The 8,063-nt window shown below is 40.0% G+C and overlaps 1 protein-coding gene across 1 annotated transcript in view; it reads left to right on the top strand.

Annotated features, from left to right (window-relative positions):
• Window positions 1–6,534: 6,534 nt before the first annotated feature.
• sfl (N-deacetylase and N-sulfotransferase sfl) overlaps window positions 6,535–8,063 on the top strand; it is a 160,187-nt gene continuing 158,658 nt past the window's right edge. Inside the window, exon 1 of the mRNA XM_086915488.1 lies at window positions 6,535–7,319. The gene's annotated coding sequence lies outside the window, so the exon portion shown is untranslated. The remainder of the gene's footprint in view (window positions 7,320–8,063) is intronic.

Genomic DNA, 8,063 nt, shown 5'->3' with positions numbered 1-8,063 from the left:
TGATTCGCACCAACTTCGATCGCTTTAGAATTGGAAACTCGTAAATTCGATACGAGCACGGTATGCAGCGTAGCCCCCTGGTCTCGTTCGTGCGGTTTTTCACGCATTTTCAGTTGCACGTTCTGCTCGTCGATACGGTAACTTTTAACCCGAATTTGTGGTTCGTCGGCCAACTTCTCGTCCAGGATTTTTCACGTGCGTACGGATGATGCTCGTTTTTCCAGCAAATTGAGTCAGCGCCGTATATCGTTTTCCTGTCCCGAGCTACTTTTTATGAATTCAGAGAAGAATTTGAAAGAAAATGCTTATTATTACAACTGGAAATTAAATCATGTATTTATGTTTGGAAATGAGAACTCTCCAGCTGGAAACGAATACTTTTAACACGTTCGTCGCCATGTCATTCATACATGAGTGACGCTTTCAAGAAAAATAAGATTTTAACTATTTACATTTGTATTTATATTTATTAATATAAATGTATATGTATAATGAAAAGAAATTTAATGGAATAAGCATTGAAATATAAATATAAAATATACTTTGGAATCACAGAATTTAAAATTTAAGAGTAATAGAAACAGAAAAGAGAGGGACAAGTATGATTTGTTAGCGAATCACTCTGTATTTTTATACAATTTTAAAATTATAGAACCGAGTTGAAGTTGCCAATTAGAGGCTTGTATTCATCGAAATATTTAAAATTGATTTTGGAAACGAACGAAGTAGAAGATGACACTGAAAACAACTAATTCAGAATCGGTATTACAGAATTGGTTAATGAAAACTAAGAACTAATATATATAAATATATCCCAACTAAATTTTATCTTAAAATATATGAAATAAAAATATAAAAACTACTAGTTTTAGTACTAAAATCACGCTGAGCGACAAACGTGTCGATATATTTTTCTCTCCAACACATTGATTTAAATGATAATACAATAAATTACAGACAATAAAAATTGTTTGTATATATATATATATAGTTTCATGGATCTTGAATTTCAATTTATTTTTAATAAGAATCAAAGAATATTCTTCTTCTTATTCCGAGCAAGTTTATTCTCCCGTTATCTCTAACTTGTTCCCATCGTTATCGTCGAATAAATAAGATTCAAGATAGTCGATTCGATGAATCGTATCTATACATCTATAAGCCCGAACAACTTTTGTACGCTTGGCAGGAAACATCTCGTTGCCTCGATAGTTTTCAATATAAAATTGAACCGATCGGTGAATGTTCCAGAGACAACGTTGTGCCGCAATCCAGCAACATATTTCTGTACGCGTCGATACTCTGCGCTAACGATTTCTATTATAAAACGAATTTCCCATGCATTCTCGGTGTGTCACAGGGGTTGGCCAGGCAGGCTTCTTTCTCCTGCGCGACAGATTTTCGATCGTGCGCAATCGAACGTAGAGGTTACATCCAAATACCCATCGTGAAATTGATGAAACGAACGGATCCACGATATCGTCACGGTTACGGTATAAATCAAAAAACGAAAGAAATCGATGGGTGAACAAAATCTATAAATTTCAAGCGGGCGCCGTCGTTGCTTTCCGTCAAAAGTTTCTTCGAAAGTAGTTATATCCGTCCCTTACCCTCCCTAAGCGTAAATAATGCGAAGAAGTGATTTCGAAAGGACGAATCTTTTGATTTTAAGGGTGGATTTGTTTTAATTTTTCATCAAGTAACTTTTTTTTAAAAAATCCTAAATGTACAGATTTGAGGATTTTATAGGTTATATTCTTCTTTACCAGAAAAGAAGAAACTTATGAATAATTGAAAACAAAACTGGTTGAAAATTTATTAATTTTAGATCGAGAATATTTTTACTGAACTTTAAACGTGTTACAAAGAACGAATTAATCACAATTTCGCCATTGGATCGTCTTTATCCGTTAGTCGATTTCCTTGTTTACAGCGATACCAAATAAACTCGGTTCAAGTTGGTTGCCTCGTTCTTTCAGATGCCTCGATTAAATATCCCCTTAACGAAAGGGTAAACCGTGTTCGAACGATTGAAATCGTCGATCTATCGAATTTACGGACCTATCCTTTCCAGGATCTTGAAAGAACCTGCCGACCATTTTCTCGTATCGTTTCCAATTCGAATTCAATCTGCTTCCTACCGACACTAGCCTCCTCTCGCGTGAAAGAATTTTATTAAAATCGGCTAACCATGATCCGTGTCTTCCAATCAACCGAATATCGACTCGAATTCCAGGATTAATTAGTTAATGTACCGTTGGCCAATGAGCTCGTGTCTGCGCCAAACTAGACGAGGTTAATTTCCAGAGACGGTGTTCGAGTTCGTTAATAAATCAGATAGCACAGGCCTACCATAGTCGTACAAACATCCCCGCGATGCGCTGCTTAATCGATCCCCGGCTTAATGACTGCGATGCGTTACCCGGTTGATGGCCGGGATCAACGCGAGATGTCGCCTAATTTAAGAGCGGCGCCGATTTCTGATATATTTGCCAAATTGCTCGCAATTGAGGCGTGGATAGTCGAACTGTTTGCACCTTGTGAGTTCGAATCGTTTGTATCCCTTTGAAAAAAGTTAGGTTAGAATCAAGTAGAAAAAGTCCCTAGAATGTAATTATATTATATGCGTAATAACAAAATGGCTGGATTAGGGAGAGACTGAAAATCTACTTTGCTTACATTCTTTGAACCAAATTTTAATATTGAAATGTGTAAAGTTCATCATTAGAAAATCGATAGATTATTAACAGCCGTTAAAATGTCTTTTTTTTTTTTTTTTAACCAAATTTACACAAGGTTACGAGAAATAAAGATTATTTATTAACATGTACGTATGGAATGTATGGAATTGAAAGCAAGAATAGAGAAAACAGATAGAAAATTTATAACGATTGATCTTTTTTCAACAAAAAAAAAAGAGAGAGAGATTTTCTAGATTGCATTTTATGCTGATAGCATTGGTACGGATTTTGACGATGCTTTATACCGAAATGTATCTATATACAGCATTGGTGGAATCGTATCCGATATCGTCGAATATCTGTAATCTCTGGTGAATATACCGATAGCGTTTTCGTTCTTTACAAGTTACGTATAATCTGATGGTTATTTGTTATTTGGTGGAGAAAATAGAGAGCATTTGTTAAAATTTAGGAAAGTTTAATGAAGAGAGTTGGATAAGTAAAACGATAGATTAGAAGCACAATTCATGTGTAATATTAATAAATAATATTATGCATCTTCGACATTTGTTTGTCGAAGAAAAATCTCGAACATCATGGAGAAGACGATGTCATCAAGTGTGAGTGACAATTTGTTCTGTTTACATTCGAAGGTGTCAATCGTGCAACACCCGCCTTTATTTCGCGCCATGCCATACGAATCGATAATACGAGGGGTATGTTCATTGTTAGACGGTCTTGTATCGCATCAAAGGACGCATTTAATTAGCAACCTATCGCGCCCTTCTATGCGTCAGATCCCGCTACCGTTGTTTGATCCCACAAATTGAGATATGTACACCAATGTGTAAAACGACATTGAACGACAAGTAGCGGTGTAATAGGTGAAACTGATCGGAAAATACAAAATCTCAATCGAATTACGGTTTCTCTCTCCTATAGGAAATGAAATTCGCGAATCTTTCAATCGATTCTTACGATTCTAAGAAATTCGTTCCGTCAACATTCTCGAATACACGCTTCTAATCTGATAAAAGGTTAGAAACAATACAAATTCACGTTCGAATTACGTTATCACGAAAATACGAAGATATAGCAAGTAAGAAAATAAAAAGTAGTAGTACAACAATATTATTATAACTGCTTGAAGCTAAGAAGAGACTCGTCGGGAAGGGTCTCGCCTTCTTGTTGCTCGATCGAGCCATCTCGATACGTGGGATGCCGATTTTTAGAAAAAAGAAACGACAAATAAGACTGGTCGTCTAGCGACAATGGCGTAGGTACGTAACGTACACGACCGATGCGGACAACACGCGATCAGACCGGTTTGACGGTCTCCGGCAAATGCATGGTTGAATTTCATTCTGCTACGTGACGTTTTCAGTTTCCGCCTATTGTAAGACACGCTCGGTATCGCGGGAAGAACGAGCGAAGGCGCGTCTCGGATCTTTACTTTATTATCGGCGCGGAAATTCACGGTCGTTTCATAACTGAAAAATTCAACGACATCGTTCGGTTCGAGTTCCACGTGGCGGAGGAACGGGCGATTTCTTCTTTATTCCCTCCCCTTTCCCTCCTTTAATAACGTGAAAGTATCGTTTGATTCGTCGTCGTCGAGAAACTGTTTCCCGCTATTTCGAATTCTTATCTCAATAATGTTTCTATTTGCGCAATATGGTAAAACGGTGGTGGAGAGAACGTGGCCAGAAAGTTTTCATTTCCTCCATCGTCAAGTAGAAATACGATTGTATCTTTGAGCAGCAGAATGAAAAAAAAAAATTTCATTTCCTCTCGTAACCTGCCCCCTCTCTACCCCGGACCGAAGGAGCACCACCGTGATATATGCCGTGTACGCCGGAAACAAGTTTCTTTGAGCGAAGTTGCGGCAGAATCTGGGCCAGTCGGTATCGTATTCGGCACAGATTTCAGAAAAACGTATGTAGGAAGAGGAAGAAAGAAATATCCATCTTTTGGAATATTTCTTGTTGTAAGTAGTTCCCTACTTAGGGGAGGCAAATATGGAACTCGCTGCATTTGCATCTTTCTTCTCATCTTTTACCTTTATTTCGAATTGTGCTTACATTTCACAAGTTTCGTTAAAAGAGTTAAGAAAAATTAATTCGATATCCTTTTTATATCCTTGGCAATTGTTGATAAAAGAATTTAATTCGATAAATATGATTAGATTGTAGAAAACTAACAGTTAGACTGGGTTAGGTTTGAGCTTATTTAATTTTAAAATTTAAAATAAATAATTCAAATAAAATGCATATATATTCATTTAGAAGATCGTATTTTAAGTTTCGAATTCATGTTAATTTAACGATATCGTACATCCTTGGATAATGGATCATGGAACTGATGGCAGAAAATAATTCGACGATAGCGTAATTTATATCTCCTTAACGAAAAAGAGAGCAAAGGGAAGATGCTTCGATTCATTCGAGTTTACCGTTCTCTCGCCCGGGCGCCGATGTTTCCCCGTCTGTAAAACGTAAACGACGAAGGTTACGAGGGTGGAGGCGGTATGGAACGCGTCTGGCCGCGAAAGAAACGAAGGAAGAACGAGAGAGAGGTCGAGGTTTCTGCGAACATCTGCCAACCAGGCTGATTTCCAACCAACGATAAGACCTCGAAACGCAGCCGACCCGGCACAACCGCGCCGGAATTCATTAGTTAACCCCGCGCGTCGACCGAGCCATTTCCATGGACTCGTTTCGCGGTGCAGTCTGCACGCCGCGGCGAGAATTATATCGATGAAGAATTCCACGGATGAGATGGAAAATTGGATCGTTCCGAATGGAAGAAGAAAAAATATTTTCTTCCAAGGATGACTCATGGGGATTGGTGCGATCGGGGAGCGCATAATACGATCTCGAGAGAAGTTGCGAATCCATCGGGACTCCGGCTTGTCTTGCGACGCTTTTGAAAGTGTAATCAATTGCCCGTGACTGGAAATATTGAGCTAGTTGCATCTAGTTGCAACAGCTAGTCTCGTGAAAAATGCACGTGAATCGACGTGCTATTTTATTTTCTGGCAAATATCGCTTACCTTCGACGCGGAAAAAGAAAAATGAAAGCAGAAAATAAAAAAGAATGAACGAAGAGGTTGTTTAAAACGAGTTACGCCTTCAGCAAACAGGGTTTATGTGAACTTTGATAACGTTGGAAAGAATACGATAACATTGATACCTTCGCATGATGTGTTATTATATAACGTACAACTTAACCTCGATAGACGGTGATGGAACAGGATATTCAACTCTCTGTCACGCGTGTCGGTGATCTGTCGTTGATCAAATTCCTGTACGATGGCGTTCGAAACGATCCGACTGGAGATGCTTGTATATCTCGTGGCCGACAGCGGTTTCTTAACGAGCTGTTTCGTTCATCTCTCACGTACGAATCGCTCGGTATTATTGCGAGGTCTGCAATCGGTTCGCCGTGAGTGCAAGCGCGTAGTACATCAATATGAGGATCGCGAGAAGATACGTTTGGGCGCGACCGCGTGCCGCGACCGTTGCACTGCGCATGCGTTGCATTCCCGTTCCGTCAGTCCTTCTCTTACACGCGGTATACGCGTGCTTCTCTTCCTCGCTCTGCCTCTCTTTCACTGCTTGCTCGTGCAATGGAGGGGATGGATATCACGGCGAAGTTCGCGAGGCGACGCGAAGAGTGAGTCGAACGACAAAATAGTGGGGAGGAAAGGGTCGTAGGGACAAGAGGAGAAACGCGTGGAACGCTTGGAAGGGGCAGAAGGGACGAGAGTCCGGCGGTCGAGTGTGCGGTAGATGGAGGGGGGGCCCCGCTTGTCGGGCGATGCCACTCAACTGAATCCCCGCTCTGTCCTCGCGGCAGTCTGACGCCGGTCGCGCAGTCAGCATGGCTGGATTTTCTCGCAGTTTTTCGCCGGTTCTACCGAGCTAGAGACGAATACGAGCCTGCCTTGTTTCCGTGTCGGTGGTGCATGCTGTCTGAGTGTCGTCGTCAGAGCCGTTCGAGACCGTTCGCAATCGAGTGTCGGAGACGCGTGCTTTGGCAAGCCGAGAGCGAAAGAGACGCCAGATAACCGAACCTAACCTCCAAAGACAGAGATGTGTCGAGACGTAACTCTCGTTTCGCGGTCGCGGTGACGCAGATCTCGTTTATTTCCGTATCGTTTATACTCGCGATACGGAACTTATCGAGACAAATGTGCTGCTCGCTTGTATTGTTCATCGTGCGTGTAATATTGTGATTTTCGTCGTCGTGATCGCGCCTAAAGTGCGTCGCGTGACAATCGTGTGTGCTGCTCGTGTGCCTTGGCATAGGAACGGAACAAGGACAGAAAGCGTGCAAAGAACAAAAGGGAACGGAAAACTACTATGCGTCCCGGCGTGAACGAATCGGTGACGTTTCCCGAGTGAATGTGTGTGAAGAAACAGAGTGTGAACGAGAGAGAAATAGTGTGTTGAAGCATGAAGAAGGAAGAACGATAGAAAGGTTGGACGAAAAGAGACTTGGCCATCAACAAATCTTGACCCAAGAACGGGAAAAGATTTCTTGGAAAGCAGTTTCGTCGAAGGTGACTCGGTGTTTTTGGGATGGAACAGCGTCTCGAATCAACGGTTTCTTGGAATAGACTTTTTTTTTACCCCGGTATGTTTGAACAACACATTATTATTCTTTATAATGTTATTAGAATAAAAAAAAAAAAAAAAATATCGATGAAAAATTTCCGCATTTTTCGCGCGGCGATGCAACCGCATGCCAAGATGTCTCTACATGCAATGTCTAGCCGTCGGCGTAATTCTCGCCTGGTAAAAAGAGACGAAAGCCATGTGTGCACGTCGACCGGGCCAGAGTGTAAACAAGCGCGGTCCTTTTAAATGCCTACATATCGCGCTTCGTTGTTATCTGTCTGACGCAATTTCATCCCGGTTTCCTCGTTGAAATTTATTTCTAGAATTATGAACGCGTGTCGTATCGAAGTCTCGGTAGTTAACCTCTCTCTCTATATTTCGATATTCTTTGGCTTAAGTCATTAACTATTAAACAATAAATGCTTTGAACATTTCCCACAGAAAATATAAAGAATTCATCGATACGAATATTTTAAGTTTGACCAATATTTTATAAAATATTGATATATTCCTAATTTTAACTTTTCTGTTGCTAAACTTAACTGTTTAAAACTATATCGAATAAGTGCGAAAACATTTTTTTATTAAAAAAAATCTTCTTTAAATTAAATATTCTGGAAAAACGGAATGGAAGTTTTACGACTGACATTGAAAAAATCCGAATTTCATATCGATTCGTATTCATCTAGTCATCGATTCAAATAATATCCACAATATGTACTCGTAGTACTTAAAAAATTAATTCGAAATAAATTTTCTT

Source organism: Apis florea, unplaced genomic scaffold (genome assembly GCF_048593485.1).
Source record: "Apis florea isolate Af1SG1 unplaced genomic scaffold, ASM4859348v1 contig_3785_pilon, whole genome shotgun sequence".
Lineage (NCBI taxonomy): Eukaryota > Metazoa > Arthropoda > Insecta > Hymenoptera > Apidae > Apis > Apis florea.
Note: the sequence above shows the minus strand (reverse complement) of the source record. Positions and strands in the feature narration are given on the sequence as shown.